This window comes from Camellia sinensis, chromosome 14, assembly GCF_055761805.1.
Source record: "Camellia sinensis isolate YWXY chromosome 14, ASM5576180v1, whole genome shotgun sequence".
In the NCBI taxonomy this organism is placed as follows: Eukaryota; Viridiplantae; Streptophyta; class Magnoliopsida; order Ericales; family Theaceae; genus Camellia; species Camellia sinensis.
Window position 1 is genome coordinate 97,241,113 of NC_138974.1, and position 15,086 is coordinate 97,256,198.

The following is a 15,086-nucleotide window of genomic DNA, read 5'->3' on the forward strand; positions in this document are numbered from 1 at the left end:
ATTTATTGAGAATTTATTCTGTAACTTATTTGAATTTACTGGGAATTTACTGAGTAATTTATTGAGAATTTACTGAGTAATTTAAATTGAATTTACTGAGAATTTACTGGGAATTTACTGAGTGATTCATTGAGAATTTACTAAGAATTTACAAGGAATTTAGTGGGCAATTTACTGAGAATTTTTTGGGAAATTTACTGAGTAATGGATTGAGAATTTACTGAGAATGTATTGGGAATTTACTGTGCAATTTAAAAAGAATTTATTGAGAATTTTCTGAGTGATTTACAAAGAATTTACTGGGAATTTGCTGAGAATATTTTTGGGAATTTACTATATAATTTTCTGAGAATTTATTAATCAATTTATAAAGAATTTACTGGGAATTTAGTGAGTAATTTTCTAAAAATTTATTGACAATTTACTAGGAATTTACTGAGTAATTTGTTGGGAATTTGATGAGTAATTTACTGAGAATTTATTAAGAATTTGCTGAAAATTTTCTGAGTATTTTACTGGAAATTTACTCAGTAGTTTACTAAGAATTTACTGAGTGATTTATTGAGAATTTACGGAACAATTTACAAAGAATTTATTGAGAATTTAAAAAGTAATTTACTCAGAATTTACTGAGCAATTGATTGAGAATTTTCTGTGTGACTTACTGAGAATTTACTGAGTAATTTACTGGGAATTTACTCGGAATTCAGTGAGAATTTACTGGGAATTTTCTGTGTAACTTCCTGAGAATTTACTAAGTAATTGATTGAGAATTTAATGGGAATTTACTAAGAATTTACTGAATAATTTACTGAGAATTTATTAAGAATTGATTGGGAATTAATTGAGTAATTTACTGGAATTTACTAAGTAATTGACTGAGAATTTCTAGGTAATTTACTGAGTAATTTACTAAGAATTTATCGAGAATTGACTGGGAATTAACCGAGTAATTTACTAGGAATTTACTAAATAATTTATTGAGAATTGATTAAGAATTTATTGAGAATTTACTTCGTAATTTACTGAAACTTTACCCAGTAATTTACTGAGAATTTATTAGGATTTTACTGAATAATTTACTGAATGTTTATCGAGAATTTACTGAGCAATTTTTTGAGAATTTACTCAGTGATTTACTGAGAATTTACTAAGAATTTACTGAGTAATTTACTGAGAATTTGCTGAGTAATTTATTAAGGATTTACAAAGTAATTTAGTGAGAATTTATTTACAATTTACTATGTAATTTACCAAGTAGTTTACTGAGAATTTATAGGGAATTTACTAATTAATTTACTTAGATTTTTTTGGAATTTACTCAGAATTTTCTGAGTAATTTATTAAGAATTGACTGGGAATTAACCGAGTAATTTACTGGGAATTTGCTAAGTAATTTACTGAGAATTGATTAAGAATTTACTGATAATTTACTGGGAATTTACTGAGTAATTTATAAGGAATTTACTGGGAATTTAGTGAGTAATTTATTGAAAATTTCTTGACAATTTACTGAAAATTTGCTGGGAATTTGATGAGCAATTTTCTGGTAATTTACTCAGTAATTTACTGAGAATTTACTGAGTGATTTATTGAGAATTTACTGAACAATTTACAGAGAATTTATCGGGAATTTAAAAAGTAATTTACTCGAAATTTACTAAGTAATTGACTGAGAATTTTCTGAGGAATTTACTAGGAATTTACTGTGTAACTTACTGAGAATTTACTGAGTAATTGATTGATAATTTAACTGGAATTTACTGAGAATTTATTGAGAATTGATTGGGAATTAACTAAGTAATTTATTGGGAATTTACTGTGTAATTTACTAAGAATTTATTGAGAATTGACTGGGAATTAACCGAGTAATTTTCTGGAAATTTACTAAGTAATTTACTGAGAATTGATTAAGAATTTACTGAGAATTTACTTCGTAATTTACTGAAACTTTACCCAATAATTTACTGAGAATTTACTAGGATTTTACTAAATAATTTACTGAGTAATTTTCTTAGAATTTACTCAGTGATTTACTGAGAATTTACTAGAAATTTACTGAGTTAATTACTGAGAATTTATTGGGAATTTGCTGGGTAATTTATTGAGGATTTACAGAGTAATTTAGTGAGAATTTACTTGCAATTTCCTGTGTAATTTACCAAGTAGTTTACTAAGAATTTATAGGGAATTTACTAATTAATTTACTTAGATTTTTTTGGGAATTTACTGAATATTTTCTGAGAATTTACTCACAATTTTCTGAGTAATTTACTGAGTAATTAATTTAGTAAATTTTTGAGAATTCACGGGGAATTTACTTAGTAATTTGCTAAGTAATTTATAGTGAATTTACTGAGTAATTAATATAGAATTTACTGGAAATTTATTGAGAATTTATTCTATAATTTATTTTAATTCACTAGGAATTTAGTGAAAATTTAGAGAGTAATTTATTAAGAATTTACCTAAAATTTACTGAGTAATTTACATAGAATTTATTGAGTAATTTATTGGAAATTTACCCAGTAACTTACTGTGTAATCTACTGAGTAATTTATTGAGAATTTACTCGGAATTTACTGAGTGATTCATAAAGAATTTACTGAGTAATTTACTGAGAATTTAAAGAGAATTTACTGGGCAATTTACTGAAAATTTATTGGGAATTTACTAGGCAATTCACAAAGAATTTATTGGAATTTGCTTAGAATGTACTGGGAATTTACTATGTAATTTACTGAGAATTTACTAGGAATTTATTGAGTAATTTACAAGGAATTTACTGGGAATTTAGGGAGTAATTTACTGAAAATTTATTGACAATTTGTTGGGAATTTTCTGAATAATTTGCTGGGAATTTGATGAGTAATGTACTGAGAATTTACTGAGAATTTTTTGAGCAATTTACTCCGAATTTACTTTGTAATTTATTGAGAATTTACTAGTAATTTACTGAGTGATTTATTGAGGATTTTCTGTGTAATTTTCTGAGAATTTATCGGGAATTTTCTGAAAATTTACTCGGAATTTACTGAGTTACATAGAATTTACTAAGAATTTACTAAGAATTTAAAAATTAATTTACTGAGAATTTACTAAGTAATTGACTAAGAATTTACTGAGTAATTTACTCGGAAATTTACTGTGTAACTTACTGAGAATTTATTAAGTAATTGACTGAGAATTTCCAGGGAATTAACTGATTAATATACTGGGAATTTACTGAGTAATTTACTGAGAATTGATTAAGAATTTAATGAGAATTTACGTGTAATTTACTTCGTAATTTACTGAAACTTTACCCAGTAATTTACTGAGAATTTACTAGGATTTTACTGAATAATTTACAGAATGGTTATCGAGAATTTACTGGGAATTTACGGAGTAATTTACTGAAAAATTGATGGGTTATTTACTGAGAATTTATTGAGTAATTTACCAAGTAGTTTACTGAGAATTTTCTAAGTAATTTAGTGAATATTTTCTGAGAATTTTGTCCGAATTTTCTAAGTAATTTACTGAGTAATCTACTGAGTAATTTTCTAAGAATTTACTGGGAATTTACTGAGTAATTTACTAAGTAATTTATAAAGAATTTACTACGAATTTTCTTAGAATTTACTAAAAATTTATTGAGAATTTATTCTGTAATTTGTTTGAATTTACTAGGAATTTGCTGAATAATTTATTGAGAATTTACTAAGTAATTTACGTAGAATTTACTGAGAATTTACTATGTAATTTTTTGGTAACTTACTAAGTAATTTACTGAGTAATTTATTGAGAATTTACTCAGAATTTACTGAGTGATTCATTGAGAATTTACTGAGAATTTACAAGAAATTTAGTGGGCAATTTATTGGGAATTTACTGGGAGTTTTTTGGGAAATTTACTGAGTAATGGGCTGAGAATTTACTGAGAATGTATTGGTAATTTACTGTGCAATTTAAAAAGAATTTATTGAGAATTTTCTGAGTAATTTACAAAGAATTTACTGGGAATTTGCTGAGAATATTTTTGGAAATTTACTATGTAATTTACTGATAATTTACAAGAAATTTATTAAGGAATTTATAAGGAATTTACTAGGAATTTAATGAGTAATATATTGAAAATTTATTGACAATTTACTGGGAATTTACTGAGTAATTTGCTGGGAATTTGATGATAATTTACTGAGAATTTATTAAGAATTTACTGGGAATTTACTCAGTAGTTTACTGAGAATTTACTGAGTGAGTTATTAAGAATTTACTGAACAATTTACAGAGAATTTATCGGGAATTTAAAAGTAATTTACGCAGAATTTACTGAGCAATTGACTGAGAATTTTCTGAGTAATTTACTGTGTAACTTACTGAGAATTTACTTAGTAATTGAGTGAGAATTTAATGGGAATATACTGAGTAATTTACTGAGAATTGATTGAGAATTGATTGGGAATTAACTGAGTAATTTATTAAGAATTTATTGAGAATTGACTGGGAATTAACCGAGTAATTTACTGAGAATTGATTAAGAATTTACTGAGAATTTACGTGTAATTTACTTCGAAATTTATTGAAACTTTACCCAATAATTTATTGAGAATTTAGTAGGATTTTACTGAATAATTTACTGAATGTTTATCGAGAATTTATTGAGTAATTTTTTGAGAATTTTCTCAGTGATTTACTGAGAATTTACTGGGAATTTACTGAGTAATTTACTAAGAATTTAATGGAAATTTGCTGGGTAATTTATTGAGGATTTACAGAGTAATTTAGTGAGAATTTTCTTGCATTTATTGTGTAATTTACCAAGTAGTTTATTGAGAATTTACTCAGAATTTTCTGAGTAATTTATTAAGTAATTTACTGAGTAATTAATTGAGTAAATTTTTGAGAATTCACTAGGAATTTACTGAGTAATTTACTAAGTAATTTATAGTGAATTTACTACGAATTTACTGAGTAATTTATATAGAAATTACTGCGAATTTATTGAGAATTTATTCTATAATTTATTTTAATTCATTAGGAATTTACTGAAAATTTAGAGAGTAATTTACTAAGAATTTAGTAAGTAATTTACTTAGAATTTACTGAGTAATTTATTGAAAATTTACCCAGTAACTTACTGTGTAATCTACTGAGAAATTTATTTAGAATTTACTCAAAATTTACTGGTAATTTGCTGAGTGATTCATAACGAATTTACTGAGTAATTTACTGAGAATTTGAAGGGAACTTACTAGGTAATTTACTGAGAATTTACTAGGAATTTATTGGAAATTTTCTTAGAAATTTACTGAGTAATAGACTGAGAATTTACTTGGAATTTATTAGGAATTTACTGTGCAATTTACAGAGAATTTACTGGAAATTTGCTTAGAATGTACTAGGAATTTACTATGTAATTTACTGAGAATTTACTATGAATTTATTAAGTAATTTACAAGGAATTTAATGGAAATTTAGGGAGTAATTTACTGAAAATTTATTGACAATTTATTGGGAATTTTCTGAGTAATTTGTTGGGAATTTGATAAGTAATGTACTGAGAATTTATGAAGAATTTACTGAAAATTTTCTGAGTAATTTGCTCCGAATATACTCAGTAATTTACTGAGAATTTACTAGTAATTTACTGAGTGATTTATTGAGAATTTACTCGAAATTTATTGAGCAATTTACAGAGAATTTACTAAGAATTTACGGGGAATTTAAAAATTAATTTACTGAGAATTTACTAAGTAATTGACTGGGAATTTACTGAGTAATTTACTGGGAATTTACTGAAAATTTACTGTAAAACTTACTGAGAGTTTACTGAGTAATTGACTGAGAATTTCCAGGGAATTTACTGAGTAATTTGCTAGGAATTTATTGAGTAATTTACTAAGAATTGATTAAGAATTTAATGAGAATTTACGTGTAATTTACTGAAACTTTACCCAGTAATTTATTGAGAATTTATGTCATGACCCCATTCTGCCCCTAGTAGAATGGTGCCGTGGTGGCCAGTAATCCGAGATTACCAAAGGCCAACTTACAAAGATTCACACACAATTAGAGCATACATATGGGGCTTACATGTGCGGAAGCAATAAATTTAAAACTAAATAGTCCACAAGAGCTGTACATAGATCAAATGAAATGACATACATCTTAATATAGCTTACAACTTGGATACAATAAAATAAAGTACAAAATACATCTTGATCAAAAGGCTTCTCAAGCTGACATAAACAAAAGAAGTAGCTACAAGCCAAGAAGCATGATCTTCAAGATGCCACAAAAATGTGAATCCAAAACAAGTTGCAAATAATCATCTAGGCGTCGCCGCCTTCTTGCTCATCACCTACATATATATAAGAAGAGGGTGAGCTTGGATACTTAGTGAATGATACCAGTAATAAAGGTTTTGCATGAATGATATTCAAGATCTCTTTTCTAAACCATACATAGCATAACTTATACAAAATCAAGGGATGAACCAAGTCTATCAATCAAGTCTTTCAAATCTTCAAGGGATGCTTACTAGCATCAATATAATACGAGGGATGACATTCTGGACAAACAACCCACGCGGAAAATCGTCAGTGGCAAAACAAGGGTGCAGTTGCATTATAGTCCCCTGGCACTAAGGACTTTCAAAACAAGGGTGCAGTTGCATTATAGTCCTCTGGCACTAAGGACTTTCAAGACAAGGGTGCAGTTGCATTATAGTCCCTTGGCACTAAGGACTTTCCTAGAATGTCATCAAAGCAAATATAATACATGATACCAAAAACTAGGGATAATCATCCATACTTGATCAAATACTTTTCCAAAACAAAGCAAAACAAAGCTTTTATCAAAACATTATAACATAGCGTTATTAAAAACACCACTCACATAGTTCTTCGGGTGTAGGAATTACAAGCAAGGGTCCAAGGCCTACAAGTACATAATAAATCCCATTGAATGCGTTTCAATAAGACAAGGTGAGATACTCAAAGATGGATATGAAATGCATCCTTAAAAACTAGTTTTTCATGGTGGGGAAGGATCTCGGCATTTCTTTCAAAATCAAGTCAAAACAAAGCAAAACTTGCTGGGAGTTACAACACTGCCTTTTCACCTCGGGAAAACATGCTGGGTACTAACCAGGTCTAGGCCGAGGTACCACACCTCTTGGCAGAGGTGTGTTCCTGATGACCACATTCAAAGAAATGAAGTCTGGGAAAATCTGGGTTTCCCTCTGAAGAACATGAATGCTAAAATCATAACTTGTTTATTCAAAATCTGAGATTTCATGAGATGAGTTTGAAAACATGGACCTGGGTACCCATACTTGAAGATCTTATGAAAACAAACACAAAAACATGGAACTTGTTACAAGCTTTCGGATCATGTCACGACCCCAACCCGCCCCCGTGGGTTAAGGACGTAACCGGCCAGTAATCGTGAGATTACCTACGGCCTCAAACTGTCGGAAACGTATTTTAACAGAGTTAATGGGGGCCAAACGGAAGCAAAATTAAAAACTTTGTCCATAGAGCCGTGCTTATATGCACATCAAACAAACCATACTCAGATACGTTAATAACTCACATCAAAAGTACGGTTTCACAAAATTCATTACAGACAGGATCGTCCAAAACGAGTCAACCTATAACAGACTATGTACAGACATGCACTAGGTCCTTGCCAACAAGACGAAACATAGGTACATAGTGAAAGGGCAAGGATGGTCTCATGCGCGAGGCACAAGGCTGACTCTCCCAAAACTCCTGTTGTTTCTAGCAGACTTCACTGGGGCTGGGTTTGGACTTCCCTTGGCTCACCTACAAATACATGAATGAGCGTGAGCGATAGCCCAGTGAATAATATCAAATATAACAGTTACATAACAATATGTAGAACAACATGCTCCAAACGGCCTTGGGCCCAATTCATACTTCTGTTTAACAACAAAATATATATATAACTATACGAAATGCAAGTCAAGTAACTGTAGTTCCAAACATTCTGGCCTTTGGCCCATTCAGATTTCCATTCATGTCAAAACGGCCTTCGGCCCATTCATTCATGTCGAAACGGCCTTCGGCCCATTCATTCTTATCAAAACGGCCTTCGGCCCATTCATTCTTATCAAACAGCCTTCGGCCCATTCATTCTTATCAAAACAGCCTTCGGCCCATTCATTCTTATCAAAACGGCCTTCGGCCCATTCATTCATGTCAAAACGGCCTTTGGCCCATTCATTCATGTCAAAACGGCCTTTGGCCCATTCATTCTTATCAAAACGGCCTTCGGCCCACTCTTTCATGTCAAAACGGCCTTTGGCCCATTCATTCATGTCAAAACGGCCTTTGGCCCATTCATTCATGTCAAAACGGCCTTTGGCCCATTCATTTTTATCAAAACGGCCTTCGGCCCACTCTTTCATGTCAAAACGGCCTTTGGCCCACTCATTCATTTATTCTTGTCAGACTTTTGTCCACAATCCCGATTAACAACTCATAATATTTATAGGGGAATAACAATTGGACATTGACAAGTTTTCAAATATTGATATTACTCACAGTGATCGGCTTGTGGATGCGCCCTGGAGCTTGACCCTACACATTTCATGAATACAAAAGGGTCACTAACAGTTCAATCCGTTCTTTAATTCACATATACCTCTTTAGGCTTTGTTCTTATCTCATTAACTCATTTACAATGCTTAACATATGCCTAAGAGTGCTTACAAGTGAAAGGGAACGGAAAACGAATCACAGAATGCATGAACAAAATTCCAGGAAACAGGGTCCCCGCTCGAGCGTAAACTTCTCCGCTCGAGCGGACCCTTAAGGCCTGCAGAAGTACTGGTTGCACGAAAGATGAGCTCGAGCGTGGGATAGAGCGCTCAAGCTGAAGGCCTGTCTACGAAAATCCACGCTCGAGCGTGGAGTGTCCCGCTCGAGCGGACATCCAACTCTGCAAAAATGCTGGGAGCACGATTTTCCCGCTCGAGCGGCCATTACCCCGCTCGAGCGGACCTCAAAAATCTGGGTTTCCCAGATCGTGTTCTTGAGCTCCAAATCGGTTTTCCATCCACATTTCTTGCATGCAATGGTTCAAATTACACATTTACACATGCTAACATGCTACTAATGCAAGATTACAACATTAGGAAAGCTCAATTACATGGATTACATGCATGTCCCAAAATATCTCAAACCCATCATCAACATGCTCAAATTCAAACATCCAAGACTTATACTCCCATGATTTGTACATGCATGTGGGAGATGCTCATCATTCTCAACTTAGATGGTACAAATGGTGATTACAACATGAGCTTTAACCAAAACTCTACATGAATCATGTGTTTCAAGCTCAAACATGCAAATTCAAAGTAATTTCTTACATGCATGAGTTCCAAGACTTCAAACTCAACAAAAATCAACTCATTACATGTTCCTGATCACAAACAACCTTTGAACTTACAAATTACAAGTAAGAGTCCATGAATTCACTTACCTAAGAGCTTCAAATTCCCACAAGCTCTAGCCAAATCTTGAGCTAGATCTTCAAATTCCCAAGTCTTGAGCCCAAATTACACAAATCTCTCCCTTTTTCTCTCCATGGCCGGCTTCTCTCTCACTCTCAATTGTCTAACTCAGATTTTGAGTTTTAAGAGGGCTAAAGGAGAGTGCAATACAAATATACAACAAGCCCCACTAACAAATATTTTAATATAAAATAATGGGGTACTTAATTTATCAATTTAATCAGTTTAAATTGACCAGAATCAAATTCCAATTAAATTTCACCGTAGGCTCTAAAAATTATGCCAACCACAATGGCGTAATTAATTTCGGTTTCCGTGGCCGATAAGGCCCTCAATTAATTTTCCAAAGCAGACTACTCAAACAGATATTCCTACGATGAACAGATAAAATTTCAAACCACATATTTTCACATAGTAGAACACCAAATCATATCAAAATACATAATCACATTATGTTAAGGACCAATTAACATATTACGGAACAGGGGTATTACAGTCTTCCCCCCTTTAGGAAGTTTGGTCCTCCAAACTTAGTTTACCTTCGTCGGGAAACAAATGTGGATAGCGTAGACGCATTTCCTCCTCTTTTTCCCATGTAGCATCTGTCCCATAGTGTTCCTTCCATTCCACTTTCACCATTGGAATGGATCTGTTTCTCAATTCTTTTACTTGTCGGTCAACAATTCTTTCCGGCCATTCAGCATATTCCATATTTTCATCGATAGCAATCCGGTGATAATCAATCACATGCAACGGGTCTCGGAGGTAACCCCTCAACATTGACACATGAAACACATTGTGGATTTGCTCAAATCCCGGTGGCAAAGCAACTCTATAAGCAACTGGACCAAGTTTCTCCAAAATTTGAAACGGCCCGATATAACGGGGCGTCAACTTGCCCTTTTTCCCAAACCTGACTTGGCCTTTCATTGGAGAAACACGGATGAACACATGGTCGCCGACCTCATACTAAAGAGGTCTTCTCCGGACATCTGCATAACTCTTCTGTCGGTCTTGAGCTGTTTTGAGCCTTTGCCGAATAGTTTTGATCTTTTCAGAGGTGTCTTGTACAATTTCGGGCCCAAGCAAAGCTCTGTCTCCGACCTCTGTCCAACAAATAGGTGATCTACACCTCCTACCATACAAAGCCTCGTATGGTGCCATACCGATGCTGGAGTGGAAGCTATTATTATAGGCAAATTTTGCAAGTGGCAAGTAATCTTCCCAACTCCCCTGAAAATCCAAAGCACACATGCGAAGCATATCTTCCAAAGTCTGTATTGTTCGTTCTGACTGCCCATCTGTCTGTGGGTGGAATGCAGTGCTGAACCTTAGTTCTGTTCCCATAGCTTCCTGCAAACTCTTCCACAATCTAGATACAAACTTCGGATCTCTATCCGACACAATGGATACTGGAACTCCGTGTAAACGGACAATTTCATCAACATAAATAGTAGCCAACCTATAAGCGGTAAACGTAGTTTTGACAGGCAGAAAATGTGCAGATTTAGTCAGTCTATCAACTACAACCCAAACAGAATCCATACCTCGGGAAGTCCGAGGTAGGCCAACAACGAAATCCATAGTCACATGTTCCCACTTCCACTCAGGAATAGGGAGAGGTTGAAGTAGACCGCCTGGTTTCTGATGTTCAGCCTTAACCTGCTGACACTGAAGGCACTTGGACACATATTCTGCAATCTCTTTCTTCATTTTAGGCCACCAATAGGTTTGTTTCAAATCTTGATACATTTTATTGTTACCCGGATGCATAGTAAATACGGATCTGTGGGCTTCATCTAAGACCCTCTTCTTTAGTTCCGTGATATCTGGGACACATATTCGGTTTTGAAATTTCAACATTTCATTCTCGACGCCGAACTCCGCTTTTGGGCTTACTTCAAATTCATCAATTACCTTTCTGAGGAACTCATCCTCTTTCTGTTTTTGCTTGATTTCATCAACAATTGCCGGCTCGGCTGTAATAGCGGCTATCAATCCGCCCTGTTCACACACTACCACTTCAATTTCAGACTTTTCAAAGTCTTGCAAGATCTCCCTTCGTTCAGTAAGCAAACAAGCCATACTCCCTGTTGATTTCCTGCTCAAGGCATCAGCCACTGTATTAGCTTTTCCGGGGTGATACTGAATTTCTAGGTCGTAATCTTTTATCAATTCCAGCCATCTTCTCTGACGCATATTCAACTCTTTCTGCGTGAAGAAGTATTTTAGGCTTTTATGATCTGTGTAGACTTCACACTTTGCCCCATACAAATAGTGCCGCCAGATTTTCAAAGCAAAAACAACTGCGGCCAATTCTAGGTCATGTGTTGGATAATTCTTCTCATGTGGCCTCAACTGTCGGGAGGCGTAAGCAATAACCTTTCCGTTCTGCATTAACACACAACCCAAACCCTTATAAGATGCGTCACTGAAAATCACAAAATTTTCCGTACCTGAAGGTAGTGTCAAAATTGGTGCAGTGGTCAATCTTGTCTTCAATTCATGAAAGGCTGATTCTCTTTCACTATTCCACTCAAATGGTTGTCCTTTACGTGTCAATTGGGTAAGAGGCACAGCTAATTTCGAAAAGTCCTTTACAAACCTTCTGTAGTACCCAGCTAAGCCCATGAAACTGCGAACTTCTGTCACATTAGTTGGTGTAGGCCAATTCACAATTGCTTCTATTTTCTGCGGGTCCACTGAAATTCCTTCCTTGTTGACCACGTGCCCTAAGAAAATAACCTCATCCAACCAAAACTCACATTTCTTTAACTTAGCAAATAGTTTTCTTTCCCGAAGTATTTGTAAAACAATCCTCAAATGATGTTCATGTTCAAGTTTATCTTTAGAGTAGATCAAAATATCATCGATGAAGACTACAACAAACTCATCAAGGTAGGTTTTAAAAATTCTATTCATTAGGTCCATAAACGCTGCCGGAGCATTAGTCACTCCAAATGGCATAACAAGAAATTCAAAATGACCATACCTCGTTCTGAACGCGGTTTTCTCAACATCCTCTGCTTTAACCTTCAGCTGATGATACCCAGATCTCAAATCAATCTTAGAAAACACCCGTGATCCCTGCAACTGATCAAATAAGTCATCAATACGGGGTAAGAGATATTTGTTCTTTATCGTTACCTTGTTCAATTCCCGGTAATCAATGCACAGGCGTAAGGTACCATCCTTTTTCTTTACAAATAACACTGGTGCGCCCCAAGGCGAAGTACTGGGCCGAATAAACCCTTTATCAAGAAGGTTGTAGACACCCCATTTTTGACCGTCCTCAAGACTTGGACGTCACCGTTTGAACACTCGGTGATCATCCATGATTGTGTTCGTTTGGAGTTCCCGGAGGTCTCGGCTCGCGCGCCTTGCCTCAGGATCCCCGAACTCGACTGTTTAGTGTCTGGTTTTGCACCAAACACTTTTGTTTTGCCTTAGAGGGGCAGGGAATGCCTTGTGAGACATCCCCATACACCACCGGCAGTGGCTGGAGGCCACCGGCTGGTCTTTTTCTTCCATCGGCAATTTTGTTTGCCGGTCGGCACACTTTATTGCCGGTCGGCATAATATGTTGCCGGTCGGCACTGTTTTTTGCCGCAATAGCTTTTTTGGGCAGCCGACCACTGTTCCTCCACTTTTTGGAGATATTTTGTGCCAGCTGTGATAGCTGGCACCAACTCCTTTCCCCTCCATACACGTGTATGGAGGGATTTCCCTCTAGCCAAGCTTGTTGAATAAGCTTTGCAAGAGGGATCCTTATAAGAGGGAGGCTTTCCTCTTGGTTCTAGGTTAGACTCTTAGAAGCAAAAACCAGCCCTTAACAATATAGATACACTCTATCTCTATATCTCCCTCTTCCCCCTCCTTTGTGTGTGTTTCTTGGCCCAAAAGGTGTGTTTTACCTTACTTTTGCACCATTACACACACTATCACACCTTAGTCCGAGATTGAGGGACTTGGGGGAGTTGTTTCTTGAGTTTTGGACTGGTTTTGATCCAAAGAAGGAGGCTAGACCACTTGCTCTTCAAGGGTTCTTCAAGGGTGAGCGTTTTCCTCTTTATTCCCCAAACTTGCATCGGTTTTCTACCTATTTTGTTTGCTGTTTTAGCTCTTGTGTATAACATAAAAAAGGTTCATATTTTCCTGCTCTAACACTTTCATTGAGGTCTCTTTGTGGTTAGATTGCAAACTCACCCTCATAGGCCTTGTTTGGCCTATTTTGGTGCCCTTTTGATAAGGTTTTGTTCACTTCAGCATTTTGATCTTTTGATCACCAAAAATCAGTGTATTTTAGTGTCAAAAAGTTGGTTTGAAGTCTTGCATAGGGGAGGGACACCCCTCTCCCTTTATGGTTTTGTTTACTTGCTTTTTGGGCTCAAAAGGATAGCATGCGTGCTTGTTGTTTCTTGGCTTCATTTCAGTACTTTTTTAGGCATCTTAGGTCTTACATAATCTCTGTTTTTGGTCGGATTTGGGCCCTCTTGCATGCTTGTGATATTTGCTTTGTATTGCTCCATTTTGCTTAAAAGTACACCCCATGATTAGGCTATGATTTTTGTGTGCGTTGGCTTGGTTCCATGGAGCATTTAGCATTGTTTTTCCATGTTTAAAATCTGTTGGTTATCAACTTGGTCATGTTTAGCATGTTTGTTAGAGTTGCTTTGTATTTTGGCTTGGAAGCCTTGAGCATTTTGACCTCTAGCATGCATGGTTGTGTTTACCCTCTTGATTTGGCATCATCTAGGGTCATATTTTAGTCCAAGAATCATGCTTGTATGTGTGCATGCATGGCCTCTTTCATGCCTTGAAGATGTGTCCTCTTATGCCTAAGAATGAGCCTTAGTGTGTTTGCTTCATGGGGGATATCTTAGCTGCCATACTAGGAGCTTTTGGGGTCCTATTTTGCATGCATAGATCCTGTTTTTACTTGTCTTGATCATGCCATGAGTGGTCAAGTCATTGAAGGTAAGTCGCCCCCTTTTGTGTCTTAACTTTGGGACCGTGAATTTGCTTGTTAACATGAGTTGATTACCTATCATTTTAAGCACTTTTGGTCACTGTTTTGAGGAGGGCAAGGGTCTGTCCATTTGCCATTTTTTTTAAGCCCTCTTGCATGCTTGCTCCATGTTTGTTGCATAGTTGTTCCATTAAACTTTGTGTAGCACATCGATCCCATAGTCAATTTGGTCCATGTTTGCACCATTTTGGTACCTTGCATGCTTAGCATTGTACATTTGTCATGTTGATAGCATAATGTTTGTTGTGCTTTACATCTTGGTGGTATGACACATTTGAGGCTTATGAGCATTGCATGCATTGCATTTACTTGGTTTGGGGTGTCAAACCAAGTGCGGGAGTCAAGGACCATTCATACTTCAAGTGATGTAATGTGCCTTGATCCCCGGTCATCGGGACCTTTGACTCTAACTTGATAAGGCCTCGGTTTTTCATGTTGATTGTTGCATGCATTTTCATATTAAATGGCAAATTCGATCCTTTGACTCACCATGTACCATTGATGATTCGAGGATCGAAAGTCATGCTT